This window comes from Strix aluco, chromosome 18, assembly GCF_031877795.1.
Source record: "Strix aluco isolate bStrAlu1 chromosome 18, bStrAlu1.hap1, whole genome shotgun sequence".
NCBI classification, from domain to species: Eukaryota; Metazoa; Chordata; class Aves; order Strigiformes; family Strigidae; genus Strix; species Strix aluco.
In genome coordinates, this window is record NC_133948.1 from 15,241,200 (window position 1) to 15,261,895 (window position 20,696).

General features: G+C 38.6%; 1 protein-coding gene across 16 annotated transcripts in view; it reads left to right on the top strand.

The window, feature by feature from the left end:
• The window catches only part of MTMR3 (myotubularin related protein 3), an 85,642-nt gene that overhangs the window by 16,035 nt on the left and 48,911 nt on the right, over positions 1 to 20,696 (top strand). For 9 of the 16 annotated variants that reach the window (XM_074844604.1, XM_074844616.1, XM_074844617.1 and 6 more), the window contains one exon: positions 16,166 to 16,246. The gene's annotated coding sequence lies outside the window, so the exon portion shown is untranslated. Of the gene's footprint in view, positions 1 to 1,579; positions 1,807 to 12,306; positions 12,786 to 16,165; positions 16,247 to 18,781; positions 18,805 to 19,353; positions 19,512 to 19,580; positions 19,676 to 19,705; positions 19,788 to 19,840; positions 19,862 to 20,696 lie in introns of those variants that run through there. The other 7 variants (XM_074844607.1, XM_074844606.1, XM_074844611.1 and 4 more) reach the window with 7 other exon arrangements.

A 20,696-nucleotide genomic window follows, 5' to 3' on the forward strand; every position in this document is an offset into this window, starting at 1 on the left:
AGATGGCTTTGGCAGTTTTCTTGGCATGAAGATTTGGTTAACCAATGCTGCTGTAGAAATAGTATAGATACAGCCTCTTAAGACCCCACTGGAAAGCTCTGAAGAACTTTGTCTTGATGCCTTATGTAAGGACGGCTCTGACTCAGTGGGGGATGTAAACACATGATTAAACTCAAAGCAGTATCACTGTACAAGTCAGAATTGTTAAGGCTTCCAGCCTCACAAGTGAGGGCATTGGTTCTGTCCCATTACCCTCTTAAATTGCATGCTATCTCAAACTTGTTTCTTACCTCACTCTGTACTACTGTGCTTACCTTTAGGCATTGATTTCCAGCTGTGCTCTGCTGGGCTGCTGAAAGGTGAACGGGCTCTGGCTGCTGGGGGAGCCTCAGGACCTTCTGCTTGGCAGGAAGTGCCTGTGTGGAGGTGGTGAGCAGAGGCTCAGGCGGTGCCTGCATGCAGCAGATGCTCTTCACATGCAGAGGTGCTGTTCCATACCAGTTCAGAAACTTCTAATATAATAGAAACTTGCCCCAAAGCCACCTTTTGATAGTTCAGCTTACTGAATTTTCTATCAGTTTTACAGATACCACCATGGGATTAGTATTGTATCTTAAATATAGGTATTTTGAGCAATTATTCAAGAACTTAAGATGAATGCTTATAGAACAATAGTGGTTTAGAGTCTAGGATACCTTAATGGCATTATGGAAGCTAGCTATCGTATTAACAGAACCCTGCTAAATATACTTCAGCATTGCATTCTTGAGAGAGTAGTTGTGATGCCAGGACTTGAATCTGAATACATCTTACATGTGCACACTCATGTGAGAACCACAGAACAGCACATGCTAGGCTTGAAGATAGTGTTTCCTTCAGAATGATTTGGAGTATGGTACAATTATCCTTTGCTTTTGATGTGTTATGCCAACTCAGTAATGCGTGGCTGTTCAGAAGTGACTGCAAGCTGCAGGTTATGGGAAAATCTGACTCTTTCAAAAGAGAATGCATCTCAGTTTGTGCAGTCCATGCAGAGAAACCTGCTTGCATTGGGTGCTCTCACTGGGTATGACGTGTCAGGAAGACAGTTCTGTTTTTCCATCTGCATGATGTCTACCTTCTAGCTTTGGTCTTGCAGGCTTTCTGTTTTTAACTCTTACTTAGGTTTTTAGCTTGCTTGTGTACTAGTTTATTCCTCATCAGTCAAGTTTTTAAAGGGTAAGTAATTACCTGGTAATACTTGCAAGCTTCTGTGATGAATTGTTATGAACTGGGCAAACGTCTGCTGCTTGCTTGTCTCTGAGCTTGCTCCAGACTGCATAATTTAAAGGAAGTTTGGGGGTGTTCTAGACAGGAAGGAACATGTATCCCAAGAGTCAACCTATCTGAAGGGCACTGCCCAGCATAGCTGTCCTGATGTCAGTGAGGATGGACTTCATGGTTATGAAATATGCAAAATACCACCTCTAAACACTGTCTTAAACTGCCTGGTCTCCTTGGCAGAACTAGACAGTCTTTTAAACATACAAACTCTTCAGGTAATCTAAAGCTCTTTTTTTTAATTGCAGGCAAATGTCTTGATGACCTGAAGGAGAACTTTGGTAGGCTGAGGAAATCTTTCCTGCAGTGGTCATCCTTGCTACCCATACTAGCAGGAGACGGGTGTGAACATCTGCTTGAAGTCATAAGGCATTAGGTTCTATAGTGAAAAGCATTAGTTTAAGTAAAAGTGTGGTAGCCTGGAATGCCAGAAGACAGGACTGCCAATGACTGGTGGAGGATCTATACGTTGTTTCACACTTCCCTGTAAGTGTCTTGGGTTTCTGATGGAGTTCAATAGACAGATTGACTTAGGTAGTACTAGAGACAGATGGTAACTTGGAGTGCGGTTGAGACTGTAAAAGTGGAGGGTGAGGCAAGAGAAAAATGTGAAGAGCTTACACTATTACTGCATTGGTTTCCGTACCTGTGCAAGGCCTGTACATTACAAGTATGCTACTAAAAACTTCCCCCTCCTGTAGTCCCTTCTGTGGAAGCAAAATGACAGGCTTCAGTTCCTCATTCTTGATGCTTAATTCTTCCTAAGGCTGCTGTCAGAGTAGCTCTACTTCGTGCTCTGGCAGTCCTGCTTGAGCTGCCAGTGCAGCCTGCAAGCCTTTCACTATGCACGCTGCTGGTGTAGCACTTGATTGAGCAGTGGAAGCCTGAGTATGTATCACTGGCTGGTTCTCAAGTCTGACGACATATCCAAGAATTAGATGGCTCTCTTTCACCATGGGGATAATGAAATAATTCCTACTGTGTTATTCATTAACTCACATTTCATTCAGTGGCTCCTAAGAGGATAATGAGCATGTTAGAGGTGAACTTGCATAAGACTTCAGACATCCTTTCGATAAGATAAACAAGAGTTAGCTATGGCAAAGTTTAAGCATGGCAGAGATGCCTCACTGAGGCAGGTGGCATGTAGTGACTTCAAAACTAATTTAATGGCTTTTTCTTTTTTGGTTTAAAGAAAATAGCCTGCTTCTAAAGTTGATGGAGAAATAACTAGTGCCCAAAGCCAGATGAAGGTCTTAGCATGGAGGCTGCACCTGGTTGGTTGTACAGAAAGGTGATGTTCAACCCAGCATTGCAGTGCTTCAGGGCAGGTGTGGGAACCCAACAATTAAACTGGGAGACCTGCAACAATAAAAGCATATGGAGGGAAAACATCTTAGTGAAGGACAGCTGCTCCTGTTTTGGTACAAGAGCCTGTTGGACCTTGTTGGGTTTCTAGTTTTAGCATTAATGTAGCTTGAGCATGTATAAAATTTGAATATCCCTTAAGTGTTAGTGCCATGCACGCTTCCCCCTCATGTATGCAGTTTTGTCAGCTTAAACTGCCATATGCTACTCTGCAAGAAAACTTTAAAGGGGAGAAAGATAACCTAATTTGATAAGGGATTTTCACTGACGTTATGTTCAGAATAATAAAACTGGACAACTCTACCCCTAGCTTTAGGGCTGACTGTTTTAAAGGACCTCTATGGGAATTAAGTGTATTGACTCATTTTGGCTCTAATGTGAGTCCTTGATGACCTGAGCTTCCTGATAAATATGGCTGTAGCTGTTGATTGAGCTACCACACCAGATGAGTACTGTTCTATTCTGATGGCTAGCCAGGGAGTTCATCTCCCTCCAAAAGAGGTTTATGTGTACTGTGCAATTGAGATAATAAACTAATATAATCAGATTAAGCTGTTTGTGGGAGGAATGATGATTGGATATTCAAATGCCTAACAAACTGTCTGATCTTTTGACTGTTGGTGTGAGTGCACTGGCATCAGTAGTTCATCCCCGTGGGTAATAACTGAGATAATCTTAAGAGGCTGCAGTAGGCTTGGACACCTGAAGAAATCTAGAACTTCTAGGTGGCCCAGTAAGATCTTAAATTACCCAGCATTTGTAGAAGCACTGTGTGAGGGAATAGTGACTTTAGGAAGAAGTTCTAGGTGGTGGACTGGTGAGTCAGGTGACAGCCATCCTGGGGAACTAGCTGTGTCCCTGCCCTGTTGTGGATTGTGGTGTGGGCTAGGAAGTTACTGGAAACTCTTACAGGTGTGTGTAGAGTTATGGCTTTGGTGTTAAATACACAGCTCCAGACCTGAGTGCTCATTTCTGCAGCTCAGACCCCCAGCTAGTGGAGTTGTATTTCCCAAATACATAGCAGAATACTGTAAAAATTGGAAGTATTTGAACTAGACTTTAGGCATCTGTTCTGGGTACCAAAGCTAGAAGATTCTTCTGGTGCCTTGAACTCTTACTATGCGTAGTTTTTCAACCTTTTAAAAATACATTACTACCACTTAACCATATGGGACAGTGTGAAAACTGTGGTAAGCACTGTAGATCTTTAGAAGAAGAGGTGCTATAAAATGAGCAGTGTAAAAAAAAAAAAAGATTGACTTGATTCAGAACTCCCCACTGGCTACAAGATTTAATAAAAATGAATATAAGTAGAAGTTGCGGATTCAGGGAGTATTGTCCACCTAGTTTGCTGAGCATGGGGGTTTATGGGAAGGAAAGGATGGAGAAGGGAATTAGGGGTCATATATATTCCAAGAGAAGCTGAACTAAAAGCTTCCCAGGTGACCTTAGTGCTTGCATTTCCTAATGTGTAATTCTTCACTCCATGCTTTGTATTTATAGACATCTTAAGATGCAGTTACAAGTTGATTTCCCCAGCATGTATGAGTGGTGAGAATATCTGCTGTATCATTAGTACATGGGTCTTGGGCTGTCAGCTTTGCCTCCCTTGTTTACTTTATTGTGCAACTGCATGTAACAACCTAGTCCAAAAATCCATCACCAAAGCATGCCTGCCCTGTCAAGGATCTCTTCTTTACAGCAGCATTTACACACCAGTGCTCTGACTTCCTGAGCTCTTGTATGTGAAGCAGTAAAATGCCAGAACAAGCCATTATCTCTTACCTGTTCTTTGGAAGATCTGTTTTTAGCACCGGTGGTAATGGGAGCTGGAAAAAAGATCATCTTTGGTTCATGTCAAGCTGTTCAGCCTGAACATAGAAGTCTGGGTGCAAGTGCTGGTTCATGGATGTCGTTGGTTATTCTGGAAGCCTCTACCATCAGGGAAGACTTTCAAAACAGTTCTGTCAGCTGGAGCCGAAACTGATGCAGAGATATTAACATTTCCAAGCTAATGGCACAGATGTGGTACTTTAATTAAAACATACATGCCTTAGATCCTTGTACTTGATTGACAGACTAATTTAAGCTTGCCAAGTAAGCTTTCCTACATAAAGATGTAGTCTTTCATCCAGGAAAGGAGTTTGGCTATTTTTTGGCTTTTGGATCTAGATGTGCAAAGCTGTATGCAAGTTTTCAGAAAGACAAGGCCTGAATGCTGAGGTTGTTCGTACAGCGAGCTGTTGTTTATCCAAATTATAAACGCTTTTTCATCTCAGCTCTGAGCTTCTGGTACATCTTTTCTAAAACCTGGGATTAAACCATATTTAAAATGAAAATTACCTTACCTGATGCATCAGTAACAGTCTTCACATGTCGATTTGTTGCACCAACTGCATAACCTCTTGAAATAAGTGAGGTAGATGTACGTACTCTGAACTATATTGTTCTTATCCTTGTTTTTTTCCCTGTTTTTGTTCAGAGTGTGAAGGCTTCCTTTGCCTTTGAGTATTTTTCTGAACTTAGTTTAAGATCCCAACCCTAATATTGGAACAGGTTGTCTGGGAAGAATGGTGATATTCAAACCTTGGCTGGACAAGTCTTTTTTTGCAACTTGATCTGATTGGAACTGTGTCAAATAGGGGCTTGGACTAACTGGTGTTCAGTTGTCCCATTCAACCCAAATTGTTCTGGATTTTTTTGTGTATCTATCCTGGTTCTTTATACTTTCCTGTTTGGACTTAAAGGAGCAGAGTGACTTCTGCTTTTTTTGTAATTGAATATTGAATCTTGTTCCTGTGACTGTTAACAGCACAAATGTCTGGTGTTGCGTCTCTTTCAGAAGGAAAGCTTTCTGTAAAGTTCAGTCCTCCTGGACCTGATGGCAAGCTTTACTGCAGGCAGCTTTTATTTTTATAGTTACGGGAAGGAGAGAAATTCCTGCCCTTTTTTGGTTTGGACTTTGACCAAGGTTGACACCTCATAAGATCTTTAAGGAGATCCTTGAGTACCTGAGCAAACTGAGTTTCAGTATTGTGTTCCTACGTTGTCAGCAGCTTCCTCCTGCTTATGCATCGTGAAGCAAGATGTTCTCAGTTGAGGTCAGGGGTTTTTTGCCACTTGGTTCCATCAAGAGCAAAGCAATAAATAGGACCCAAACCTCAAGTACTAAGCCTCTTATTGCTCCTTATTTACATTGTATCTACTTTTTTCCAAAACTTTTCTCAATTACTTTTTGAATCTAAGCAAATCAACTCGAATATTTTACCTTCGTGGGTTTAAGACTGACATTTCTGAGTTTGTGTTCAGTATGTACAGACTTGGATTTGATATCAAGTTGGTTACCAGAGGGTACTTCAAATTGAAGGATAAAGAATAAAAATAGACTAATCCAGTTAATTTTTACTGTGAAATGCTACTTCTGTGTATTTAATTGAAGCTTGATATCTGCAAGTCACAGGTAAGAATTGAAGTGTTACAAATGTGTAACTTGGCTATTTTCACATCTTTAAGCAAGCTCGTGGACCAATATGTACATGTTCTTGCATGTCTGTAAAATACAGCTTGAAGAGGACGTGCTAAATTTACTGTAAGGATGGTTATAAATATTTATATTTAAAGGAAGGTTAAGTCTTGCTGGCTGATTCAAATGCAAAACAAAATTAAAGCGGATAACTGAAGTTTCCTGTGTACTGATGTACATCTTTTTTTAAAATCTGGGATTAAACCATATTTAAAATGAAAATTACCTTACCCGATGCATCAGTAACAGAATTAGCTGTTGAACTGCACTCAGTTCTACAATGCCTCTGGGAAGGATGTGGATGCATTGTGTTTAGGTAACTTGCTGAAGAGCCCAAACTTGTTGGTACTTTAAGATGATGATTTATCTCTTAATTACAACAAAGTCTTTTTTAGTAAGCTAGGTTTGGTTAGTCACACAGGGAAGGAATGAATGTTCTCTAAAGGATAAAACACTTAAATGACTTATGTTCTTTGTATATTAGTGTTCCTCCTTCTCGGGGTTTGTTGTATCTACCAATATGAAGGAGTTTCTCTAGGGAAAATAATTGAGAGAGGTTTTAAATCCAGGTTTGCCTGACTTGAATGAATCCACACTAAACCAAATTTGGGGAAAAGTGTGTTCTGGATACTCCCTTAGAGTTCACCAGGACCTAAGTGTCTGTATATACAGGCAAATGCATTGCTACAACAATTCAACACTAGAAGCAAAGATTGCTGTAGATAAAGTGTTTCTAGTGTTGAATTGTAGCAATGCATTTGCCTGTATATACAGACATTTGTTACAGTCTTGCATTATTTTGTCACAATTTCTTTAAAAGGGCATTTAGTATCAAGTAGGATACTGGAGTAGTACCTCTTTTTGGTAAAAACTGACCATCTGTACAGAACTTAGTGTGAACTAGTCTAATTCTAGAATTAGAATTTCATTAAGTGAGCAGGTAGGAAATCCAGACTTAAGTCTTCATGTTCCCTAGAGAAATTAATTCATGTTGGTTGATCTTGCCATCAAAACAGTGATTTCAAAGGAGATATAGTAACTATACAGGATTGAGTTCTTTTTCCATGTAAGGCAAATATCTGCTGGTATCCTCCTGAGGAAGCTTGAACATTTGGTGGGTCAATGGATTTTTAACTGTAGGGAGGGGGAGAGACTGTGGCTAGTAAATATTAACTGGGGATATATCAAACCTTGTTTTGCTATCAGTTGCAGTCTATTGCAGAAATTAATTTCAAGTCGAAGTGAAACTCAGTGTTTTGATATACATATGTGCCTTAAACAACCACAAAACCTTCTTTGGTGCCTCTCTGAGTGCCTAAATATATTTAACTTTGGCTTCATGCTGTTTAGTTTTTTAGAATAAGCATATTCTGTTAATCCAAGTAAATTCTTTCCTGGCTCTGAATGTCTGTGTAACTTCAGAGTAAACTGACAAGCTTGTATACTTCCAGTATTATGGAAGTTGTTACATAGAGAAAAGATTTTTAGGGAGCTGTCATGCCCGAACTCAGTTTCCCTGGGTTGTCTGGAAACATGACTTTAGAAATTGTAGTTGTTCTTGCCTTTGACATGTTAGATTTGAACAAGATGGTTGCATAGCATACTACCTCAGTTTAGTAGCTGGAGGGTACTGGAATTAAATAAGCTTAAATTTACATAATAGAGCCAACTAGTTCCAAAACACGAGTGCTGTGCCTTTAGAGGAGTAAATTTTGCAGTGTGACAAAATTAACTAGTCTGTTGAAGACCTCTGTACTAGATACTTGTATGTAATTGCTCTTCAAAATTAGTTATGGAAATTGAAACACATTAAGACTAGCTTCAGATTTCTGTAGGTGATACTAAGAGATGCAGGGCTGCTTAGTGTGCCTCCTGCCTCCCGCATCAAAGAATGGCCATGTACAAATGCTGCTGAAACCCTTGGGATTTGATGATGCAGTCTTGGCTGTTCAGAGCTCCTCACTAGCTGGATATGCAGATGGCTCAGTGTGCTTTCTCTGCATATGTTTTAAAGACTATCTTTGCCTTTTGTTTTAGTTGTGGAGTCCCACCTTCAGGTCTTATTTAAGTACAACTTGCAAATGGAAAGTAGTATTTTGCCAGTTACATTTCCTGCTTCTGAAAGTATTACTTTCCATGAATGGAAAAAGATGAGAATAAACAACTGTCTTAATATTTGGAAGACACTGAAGTGATGTAACTACAGGAGAAAAGGTATTTGCTCTTCCTGCTTTTTCTCCTTCAGTGAATTGAATCAGCTGACCAAAGGAAGGACATCAAGTTGCATGTTTCTTGGAGGCAGTGTGCTGGTAGATCAACCAAACCAGTTTGCCCATTGTGATCTAAATATAGGGAGTCTCCTTAACTGGGAAAGGCATCTGAGTTCTGGTATGTCTTAATACACGTAGAGAGCCAAAGCTCTTCACTTGTGCCTAGCTGAAGGGTGATCCTAGTGTGAGTTTTCTCTCTCTCTGTAGAAACTTTGACTAGTAACAGAGTGTACTGCAGAAAGTTTGGAGAAGCTGATACTGGAAATGGATTGATGCAATAACCTGTTTGTTCTAGTCTGGAAGGGCTTAGCTGCTCAGATGTAAGGAAGGCAGTAACCTGTTCTGGTAAGTCATGTGTCTGGCTTTAAACTGGAATTTGCTATCTAAATAGGAGCTAGCAGAAAATTCCTTATACTGAAGCTGCTAGTGTTTCCTTACCCATCTCTTGCTGGTCTCCTTATCGTGCACAAGCACACATGGTCTTATCTCTTAATAATTTAACTTTTGCCTTACAGTATTTACACGCATTAAGTGGCTGGTTGAACAGTCACTGAGTGCTGTTCATGTCTTGGCAGTCTTGTGGATGATGCCCAAACAAGTGTTTGGACTGCTCTCCAGAAAACATACTGTTTATGATCCTAGAAAAGCTAGCCTGATCCTTGATTAACTCCTGAAATGTGAAATTTAGGTGGTCAGTTCATAAAAAGGGGACTCTTGTGACTAAAACCTGGCTCTCTACCTAGGTCAGCTCTTTCCTAGTGACAATCAAATCAAGTAATCATATTGATTGCTTTGCATGTACTAAATAAATACCTGAACAGTGCTTTTCTTGAATTAACTTACTATTTTGTACTGTAACTAGTAGTACTAATGCTGTCATCAGATGTACTTATGCCCTGCCATGGTTGGTTGGAAGAGACTAGCTCTTCATCCCTGAGTTCACAGATACTGACAGAAATCCCTCTGTGTATTAATACCCAAAGACAACTTGAGTTCCTCTTGGTACAGGATACAGTTATATGCTGAATTTTTGAGGGTAACTGGTATTTGAACTGTAAACTCTGCCATTTAAAATTAGTCTGCTTAATGCTTGGAGAAATAAATGTGTAAATAGTTTGAGATGAGCAAGCTAATTGACCAGTTCTGTAAAGAAAATGTCACTTCTGCAAGTGTTGAAATGATTCTTAAGCTGCCTCAAACTATAAATTCTAAATGTCATGCAGTTGCTTTCAGACTATGCTTTTTACCAGCATCTGCTCTGGAAGCAAACAACATGTACAACACTGTAGAGTAGTGGTTCCATAATCTGATTTCTTTCTCTCTTGTATCTAGGAGCTAGATTATGTCATAAGGGGTCTGAAATGTCAGAGTTGGTGTAAGATAAGGGGAGCATTTTGTTGGGGTGGAGTATGGGAGCAGTACTCTTTCTGATGGCTCACCATGTTTCAGAGAATGCAAACATAGTCTAGTTTAGAGCAAAACCACTCTAAGTGTCACATTAAAGCACTTCTGGACTGTGCCACAGTTTTACCAAGTGCTAGGGCATTTGAAACTATTAACTTCCATGCTTGTATAAGATAGTCTGGTGTAAGTCATTGAACACTGAGTGTCTCATGGCTGCCTCTTCCTAGATGAAGATGGTGGAGGTGAATGTGCATCTTACTCAAATGACCTCCTTGACAGAACAGGTTTTTTCAGTGCAATTTAAGAGTTAATGGATTAAAACAGTAGTCAATAATTACACTGTGCAAGGTGTGCAATAAAAGAAAGTGTCTTATTGGCCTTGATAACAGAAAACAGACTTTTTTGTGTCCTGCCTGTTCCTAGATGTGTAGCGCATCAGTGCTATTGCTCTGAGTCTGTGGGGGGCTGAGTTTCCTGTTATGGACACCTTGTAATAACTTAACCTACTTAATACATTAAGAAATATATGTTTATTCATAACAGGTGTTTGGTATTTCAATAGTTTTCTTATGACAAAAGCATTGAGTGGTATTTTGCTGAAGAGGTTTTAAAAGCTTTGTGCCAGACCAAAGTATGGTGAAAATGATGTCAACTTACACTTGGGAGCTAATACTGTAACTGTGTGTACATTGTCCTAAAGTGGTTCAAGGAGGGTGAGAAAAAATAATCCCATGGAAGTGTAACTTGAAAGTCCTAAGGAGTCTTCAAACCAAACTTGCTTCTTGGTTCTTCCTATTCTCAAAACTTTTTTATTGTAGATTTCTTTAGTGTTGCATTGACTTTCAATAAAATACAACATGTCAGGAGCCTGTCTTGATGGGTATTGTGTAATGCTGCTCTTCTGGAACAGCAGCTGCCTTCTTCCAGTAGTCATCCAGGTAACAGAGTGGCCTGGGTTAAAGCAAAATGTAACCTCATGAGGCAAGGGGGATGAAGAGGTGGTTTTGGAGGATGAGTAAAACCTGTGATTAACAGCCTCTTATCCTTGTTTGTTGCCTTTCTTCTAGAAAGGAAAAAATATGGGAGGGAGGGTGACTTATGACAAAGGGGCTGCGAGGACCTCAGTGGAAAAATGGGAAGTATGAGGAGTAAAATTATTCCCTTCTTATTTTGTTCTGCCACTTCAAATGGAAACTTTGCTGCCTGGTCTCAGTCTTGCTGACTTGCTTTTTCTGTTTCACATGCCTTTTCACATAATAGCCCCTTCGCAGCACACTTGGGCACCTTCCTAGCTTAGACCCTACACAAGTCTTGAGTTTCCACCAGCTCAGGCCCTGGCCTGTGTTCTGCATCCCGTCAGCTTTTATATAGGACTACTTGATTCAGCCCCCATCCTTGCAGCTCTGGCTGCAGTTCAGACCAATGTGTGTAGCTTGTTGGTCCTTCTTGATAGATACTACTTGTCTGTCATGCACATAAAACTGAAGAATATGGAGTAATTGAAATAAAATGAACATAATAGAATGGGTTGTTAACTTGAGCTTTAAACTTCCAGTGGTTTATCAGAACATCTCTGATGGGTAAATTGTGTCCTGGCGTATGTATGAACAACTGCAGCATTTGGATCTCAGCTTTATCTGGATGGAAAAGGAATTAAAAACCTGAAATCTTACAAGAAAGTAACATTTTCTTCAGACTTCGGTTTCAAGCTTCCTGTGATCTTTTGACCTGTGTTGTTTTGAGATCAGTGAAGCAGAATATTAATATATACTCTTTTATTCAGAAACTTTCCTTAAAGTCTTACTGGAATAATTAATACTATAATCCTACCTAAAGTTACACTGACTTTTATTCTTTACATCAGTTATGGAAAAATGGACCTTTCCTAATGCGAGATAAAATTGCTTTTACTACCATTAACTGTTGTATAGGTGCAGTCTCAGAAGTGCTTCTACTGCCTTCCATACTGCTTTCTTCTGCCATTTCAAGCTTTGCTTACTGCTTGAGATGGCTTTTTGGTTTAACTTTGAACCGTTGCTTCTGTATTTAATTTTTGAAGAGTGTAATAAGTGATCTTTTTTAACTAGTATGCAGAGATAATCAGCTTCAACTGCTTTAAAAACAGATGAATGCCTCTTCTGAGTGGGAAGACGAAGAAAGCTAATATGCCTACCTGTAAAGGGTTCTACAGGAAACTAAATTCCCTACCATTAATGATGAGTCAGTGCAGTGACAGATGTTGACAAAACTTTTTTGATGCTTTGGACTCTTATTTTTCACTCACAGAAGCATGGGTATAGTGGGAGATGGACTAAGATGCTTTTGAAATGCTCTTACATAGGACACTTCCCATCTGTGGTGAGGGAAAGAAAGATACTCAGTATGGCTCTTGATCTCTGCTTACTCTGCTGTGCGTTTGAGTATTGATGGGTACACTCCATATTCAGCTGCTTTCCAAAATGGAAATTATGTAACTTCATCTGGGGAAGTGTATGACAGAGAAGACACATGGCAGTAGAAACCAGAAAATACCTCCCTGAAGATCAGCATTGCCCCTTCTCTGTGTACGTTTTAAAACTTTCTATTAAGTGGTAACCTTGCACTATCCAGCCTCAGGAGTGACTGTATTCAGGGTAGCAGTCCCAATGCTCTCATCCCTCTGTGGTTTTGAACTCAGCCACAAGCTAACCACGTCACCCCAAGTGGTAGGCAGCTGATAGTAGCATTCTGTTCCTGTTCCTTAGCACACCAAGAATGGGGTAAAAATTAGTTGGGGAGGGGAAGCAAGCTAAAATCCACTGAGAACAACATAAAAAGGAAAGAGGAGGAGAACAATCTACAGCCAATATTTTCAAGCTAAAGCTGAGCAGAAAGCAGCCAAACCAAAAGGTGACGAAATGGTAAGTGTGTGATAATATGGTGCAGAAGGAGGTTCAGTCACTGCAGAGCTTGGTTATATGGGACCAGTAATACTGCGGAGTTAGAAATGTAAACAGAAATAGAGAACTTCTGATTAGAAGCTGCACTTGCATAATATTAAGGTTGTGACATGGTGTGGCATAACCAATGCAGAAATGCTGTATTTCAGCAAAGGGAAGAAAAAAATACACCTTCAAAATTGTCAGTTGCCAGAAGTTTGGTTTGGTTTTATTTGTATGCATCTTTATGAGGATAGCTTTGTGGCTAGAGAAAACTTGAATTTGTTGTTTTCCAAAGCTATTCTTCTCCTCTGTCATTCCACTTTATGCTTGTCAAATCACACCTCTTCTGTTCCTGCCAGATAGAGCCTTTCAGCTAAGAAACTGAAGTGACAACTTTCCAATCTCCTAATTAAACAAACATGTTTATTAAAACTTCTCAAGAGATTTTTTTCCTAGTTATTTGCCAATGTTTTGTTTAAATAAATGTCAAGCAAAGCATGGTCACAGACTCATGGTATAATTTAGGTTGGAGGTCATGTAGTCCAGCACTGCTCGGAGTAGGGCCAACTTTGATGCTGGATTGTGTTGCTTAAGGGCTGCTCGGGTTTGGAACACCTTCAGGGATGAAAGTTCTACACCTTCACAACCATTATTCTGAATTTTCCCCTGCAATTATACTTGTTTTACTGTTACAGTATGACTGATATCTCATCCCACCACTACTTCTCTATAGCATCTTCTAAGAGAAAACAATGGAGCCACGACCTGTGTGGTAGTTAGTGTTCACCTAATGCCCAAGTTCCTGAAATAATCAACAGAGAAGGATCTGAAGAAGATGGTTCAGAGCAAAATCTTGGTTTAAGTGTTCGTGTTGACATCACCTGAAGTACTGGAGCTTTGTGGCAGAATTTGTTAAAAATTGGGCAATGTTAATATGTCCTTGAGCACCTGTGCTTAAATAAAAATCTAAACCAAACCAGCTATGAGAATGTGACAGCCATTATAATAAGAAAGATGGTGCAGAGCTAATTCCTTTACTAGATGTGTTTGACTTGTAGGATTTACTGAAACCGTCCTGTTCCTTTGCTTTCCTAATGGTGCTGAATCTGTTCTTTGTGGATCCAACAGAAGAGCTAACGCAGAGGAAATGGTGGGAGCACAGGGAGGGGGAGGCTGCGTCACCCTCCTCAGCGGCAGCAAACTTAGATGTGCTTAGCTGTATTAATTAAACAGTTATACACCAGTACTTGGGATTGCTCCTCCCTGGAGTAATTAGTGTTTTTGAGATGGTAGTAGAATTCAGAGCAATGTTTCTTCTTACAGTCAGCTTTTTTTTTTATTTTGGCACAAGTTGTTGACTTAGGAAGTGATAACATTTGAGGTGCTTATCTGTGACTAGCAGCCTTGCAAGAGGAATGCTGATGAGCGTGTCGTGAAGTGTTTTTTGAATACTGGCAGGAATAAAGCGGAATTATTAACACTTATATTGGAACATTTTTCTCCTGTTTTTAAAACTCTCTACAGAACGCTTGACATTCAGTGGCTTCTTCCAAACCTCATTAAATTCAATAAAAAGCTTGTTGCAGATTTTGTGAAGGGTTTTTTTTCTTGGACCTAAAACACGCAAAATAAGTCTACCTCCTGCTGCCCTAAATGTGTATCTTGCCTTTTAAAAAGCAAGGATCTAGCCAGAAAACTGTCTCTGAAGAGTAGTTCTAGAGTTGCGTAGTCTGCTTTCATAGCTTTTTTTTTGTTTAATAAGCTTGCGAAGTATTCCCGTCAAAGGTGACTTTGTACAACCAAGCAGCTGTAAAGTTGAACTTGTTGCTTGATCAAACTGGTACCTCAAAGTAAAACTGTGTCCTTTCTGCTTCGTGTGTTGGATTTAATTATCAACCCATAAAGCTCTTGGAGTTGGTATTTGGCTTGTTAGTTGAGAGAGGTTTTAAAATTTAAAAAGTTGACCTCTGTTGCAGGTAACCAAATGTTGCTTTTAGAACTATTTTACAAAATTTTGATTGATGATTAGTTGAGGTTTTTAACAGCTGTGATCATTCATAGGGTGTTTTCTGTTAAAGCAGAGCATTCTAATGTCACAATTTTTTAAAATAATGGCTGAATGTCAGTACCTATGAGATTCCCCTAAAGCGTGTCCACTGCGTGACATGTTAGAATTTCTTTTGCTTGATGCATTTAAGTTTGTACTTTTAAAACTATTTCTTTCTACTATGTCAGTCCTGAAATTACATATCCTTTTTTTGTGTACTGAAGGCATTTTTTATTTTTTCCCTGTCATAAGCCATAAACTAAAGGACATAATAAAAGCAAAATAGAGAATTATTTTTTTAAATGGAAAAATTATCACTAGTTGTGGCACATCAGAGTACAAGCAAACTGTTTGTAGCAGTAGGATTATATGTTTATAGAAGTTAGACCTTCCAGGCACATACACATGCAGCATGCTATTGGGATAGCTTCCAAGTTACTGTGAAGAGCAAATCTTTTGGTACACTGGATACAAGGGAGTGGTATTCCATCAGTTTGGCTGCTTGCATGCTTTGGGAATGCTTGGGTTTAGTCTGGAACTTTAATTCTAGGGTTTGGGGTATTTTAGCATAGAACTTTGTGTCCCAGCATTCATTCATATGCTACAGAAATACCTACTGAAGTGACTGCATAGGAATGAAGCAAATCAGATATTTTCTCCATATAATTTTTTTCACAAATATATATTTGTGACACAATACTTAAACTTATTTTTGAGGAAATATATGTTTGCGCAGCACTTAGAAAGTCAAAAAGATAGGGCTTGGGAGGAATGGTATCATATGAGCATTGCTGTTCACCTTGGCCTTTTTGCAGCTTTGTCTAAAAGTACTAAGGCAATAACCACTGTTTGGAGGTTTTCATCTGCTTTCTTGGGGGGCAACAAAGCTAGTTTTAGTGTAAAATTAAAAAACACTTTTGAAGATCGATAGAAAAACAGTTGAATCTCCTATAAAAGAGTTCTCCTGTAGCTTATATTGCTAATTAATTTTTTTCACTTTTATGTACCAAAGAAGTTTAAAAAAAAATTCGAATGGCTTTGTGGCCACCACTTCTGAACTGTTCCTTTCCAGAAAGAGGCCTTAACCAGCACACGTGTACCTGTCAGAATCCAATCATTGAATCCCTTCTTTGGGTGCATTAAGATCTCAGTAGTTATGACTTACATAGTAGTTAGTACTTTTTACTTTTCCTCTTTAATTAAGACAAACTAACATAACAGTTGAGCTTTGTATAAGTTGCTAGCTATTTAAGAAGCTTTTTTTTTTTTAAATGAAGGTTCATGTTTTGAAGTACTGTCCTTTTATTTGCAGTTGCCAATGTGAAGTATTGGAGGAGTATCGTCTGAACCTTTCTGGGACAAAGAGGATTGTTTTATTACCTCTCATTCTGTGGTAAGCTAATTGTGTCACTTTGGTAAAATGAACTGCCTGTTGAAGGTGGATTCTATGGTTATCATTGATTACTCTCTTAATTAAATAAAGCATTTTCCAAGATGTAAAACAAAAATCAATATTTTACTGAGTTGGAATTTGCAACCTCTAATTATATAAAAGAAGCGACTTCTGATTCTTAGTTGTACACAGTCTGTACACAGCGTGATTCTTTGTCTATCTTGCTCGTATTCCCGAGTAACGTGCAAATGTCCATATTGTTAGCTACTTCCCCAGTAAATACTTTTGAAAACTATTCAGTTACTTCTACGTGTGGTGCCAGGAAAGAGCAGGGAAACCTTGCTGTCAGGGATTGAAACGTGGGAAACTAAGTGTTTATCCTTATCTCAGAATAATTTCCTTCCACCTGTGAAAGGGGAGGAAGTGTTTTCAGTTTGTAACAGAAGCATCTTTTGCTAAAGCTAGATCACATTCTTGAGTATTTAATTCTCAAATTTTCTAATGCTTCTTTGTCAAAACCTTTGGATTCCTATCTAAAACTTACAGGGCAACTGTGATACAGCATGTAAATAGCTATGTTTTGAGACTGAGGGTCAACTCAATTCGATTTAGATACTAAAATAAATGGAATTCAGGATCTGGACAGGGAAGTCAGGGGAACAAAGTGAAATGATTGGGTACTTCTTTTTTCCTTCTTTTCCCCTTCAGTTTTTCTTTCCCTTGCCATAAATCCAACTACATTTAAATATATCTGAATTTAAGTGATCCTTTATTTATATAATCTTTGTTGTTTAGAATCACTGGCAGACAGATGGTTATTGCTAGTCTTAATTATATACATAATTTAGGCCAGAAGGCACATCTGAAACGAAAGGTAATTAAGATGTTCCCATACTGGCTGAACAGAGTCTGAGGGTTACAACCTTTACTAATCATTTGTCTTTTCAAGCGGAACATAAGCACGGTGAATTAACAAGACTAACCTCTTTTTTGGTGTAATTTAATATATATGAAACTACAATTGAAAGGGCAGCACAATAGATTGATGACTTTTTCTGTCCTCAGTCCTGACCACAAAACCCCTATTTCTAACAATAAAAGCAAGTTTCACTACACTACATATAAGCTATCTACTATTTATATGTGATTCTATTTATAAGTAGGAGCCTGAATTTGCGGATGCTTTTTATGAAGATGTTTTCTTGGTCAGTTATTATCTAAGCTGTATTTGAACATTTCCATTTCATTTCTGGGAAATGGTTTTTACTGTCATGGAAGAGCTGATTATTTGCCAGCTGCAGTTAAAACAAGAATTCTGATTCCATTCTGCAACTAATTAAAAAAAAATGATACAGGTCAACTGGTCGAATGGTGCAAGTCAGCCAGTTGTGCTAGTGTCACTTGGTATCAAGCTGTCCTTCAGAGCAGCACAGTGTGTTAATTATCGTGGGTAAAATCCAACAGAGTGGCTTGCTGGAGTTGACGAAATGAAGAACGTTCGTGTTCTCACTTCTAAGGCAGTGCTCTTAAAGTGGGGGCCAGAAACCCCCTTACTAGGTGTCACACAAGCACTGTGATCCTTTTTCTATTCACATGACTAACCTGGAAGAGTTAGTCATGGAAATGGATTAGAAAGCTTTGGTATAGAACGAAATTGAGGTTGAAAGTGTGGTTTCAGAGTTAATTCACACAATCTCAGTATGGGCTGCTGCTGAGAATAGTGTGTGGTCCCTGTCCCTGGTCCCCGTGGTGTATTTCCTTTCTTTTGTGCTCAATCCAGTCATTGTGAGATCACGAACGGAGTGGAATCAGCTAGTTGACATGATGGGAAATGAATTATTTCTTTTGGTATACTCACTGTCCATCAGATCAGTGAACTTCATTCTAACAATTCAATGTTTCTTGCTATTTTTGCTGGCAATTTTTAGAAGTACTTTTGTGTTGTGGCAGTTGAGTTGGTGAAGCATTTCACTAATACCTAGGAGCAGCGTGAGACTGCAAACTATTTGTTTTAGAAACTGTCTTAATAAGTTCTTGTACCATTTGTCTTGGCAACATCACCATTTATATCTGATAATCCTGATTAAAACTGAAACCGACATATTTTTTTCACACAGCTTTCCCAAAATTCGCCCTAAAAAGGAAGATTCTCACATTCATGTAAAAAGCCACAGTATTATAATAGAAGCTATTTTGCAGCTGAATGCAGCAATTAGAATAATAAACTTGTTCTGCAGTAATTTGGATAGTCTCTGTTGATGGTTTATGCTGGATTTTAGGAGAACAGCTGTAAGAAATTTTAAAAGACCTAATTTTCTAAGCTAATACTGTTTTTATTAATGTGTATATGGTTATATAGTAAACTTTAAAAATAAATATATCTAATCAATCTGAAGTATAAAAGAACAATTTTGTTACAGCACAGTGCCTAATATATTAAAACTTCAGCAGTAATACTAAGCATGCTTTAGATTTGTAATAAAGCTCATCTTTTTAATTAGGTCCATGTTTCTTTGATAATTGTGCCTGAAGTTGAAGGAATTTTCTGAAATAGCAAGGTATTTTTCATATTCGGAAGGCTTTACTATTAATGTTTAAAGCTTTGTTCAAGTTATTCATAAATTGTCTAGAATTGAGCTGGAAATGTTTGGTCTTAATGACTTTAATAGTGGCTGCTATTCGGGAAGAGCAGAACTGGTGCTGGTGAAGAGGTAGTTGGCTGCAGAAGGCAGTTGTGCCACCAGCCTGCAGGAATGGTAGCTGAGATGTCCTCCTCAAAAATGTTCATATAAACATGCCCGAACTCTTCATCGCTCTTCCTGCTGGCTGGCTCTAGACCTGAGAGCTGAATCTGTAAGCTTATCGTTATTTTAAGGATGGAGAAGGAGATTTGTGTAAACCTTACAGTTTTTAAACCCATCTTCTCTTGAATCATTAGTCTTCATTGTATCAGGGTATACTCTAAAGTTAATCCAGTCTGCACCCTTCTTGATGGATGAGCTGTAAGATAGAGGTGGATTGGATGAATGAGCCTGTTGCTTAGCCAGCCATCATTTTAAATTTGATTGAGCAGGAGGCTCAGTTTTTAAATCTTGTAGATCAAGGAGAATGGAGCATCGTGTAATCTTGAAAAACATCCAGTGAGAACCAAAGGTTAGAAGCTGAAACCAGATGCATTTGAGAGACCTGCTAAACCCCTCCTTTCCCGGTATCTTCAAGTGAAGAGTAGACGTGTTTTTGGAAGATAAGTGTACCCAAACACAACGTACGTAAAATACCAAGTCACGCTGGTATGAGCACGAGATCTTATTCTGAATACAAGGGCTGGAATTTTATGGCCTCTGATACGTTAAAGATCAAACCTGATGAATTTGTGTCCTTTCTAGCTTTGATCATTGTGATTCTTTGAATACTCTCATCGGATACAGCGTGGGTTACATATGGACCATCTTTCTTCTGCTTCTTTTGAAACAAAAACGTTAAATAATTCTGCCTTTTTAAAATCAATATTAACAGTAGTACAATCTTCATCTTGCTGTTGGTAGATAGCATTTCTCGATTTCCTTCATTTCTGATAACTTAAAAGAATGTTTCTATTTTCCATTGTTCTTGCAGGTGTGGAAACTTCTGTGCTGTTTTTTTAATTCTTCCTTACTGATTTCCGTAGTTGATAGATTCAGACTTCTATCAAGTCTTCTAGGTTTTCTTGCTTGTTCAAAATTGGGGGTTTATATTTACTTTTTGCATTAATTTTTAGTGAATTGCTGCCAGTTCCAGCTCGATTCTGCTCATCATTCCCTCCTTTTATATAAATATATATATATATACACATACATGTCCTTCTGCAAGTTGTGTGATTTTGAACCAACTTGCAAGCTTTTATATGCTGTTTCTCCCCTACTCTGGGGACATACAGGCAGTTTATTGTGACGTTCCTATTTAACAGGGATTTGGGGGACAGTGTAATGCTTTCTTCTCATCGATCATTTTTAGACAGTGGGGTGTTTTCATTTCAGAATATGTTTTAAAATCTACTGCTCCTTTTCCCTTTGTAAATATTCTGTACAGTATACAGGATGTAGTTAGTGCTTCCTGCAGTGGTGGTGTGCTTGTGAGCTGATGGATTTGAAGTATTTTTTCTGTCAACCACAACACTGATAATTTGTAATATTTTTGTAATTAGGGTGACGTATGAACTGAGAACTGACTGAACTCTACTGATGTGTTTTCATTTGTGTTTTTTATGTGCTGTAGACTGCAAAACCCATAAAATACCTGAATGAATCCTATTCTTTAAAAAAGAACCTATCTGAATTTAAAAAACTGAGTATAAGATAAATGGCAAAATCAAATTGTAACTCCAGTATCCACTTCAGTCGTTAAGTTCCTAATAGGGTCAGTTGTATAAACTTCAAGACTGTATGCTCTTTAATATTTTCAGAAAATTTGC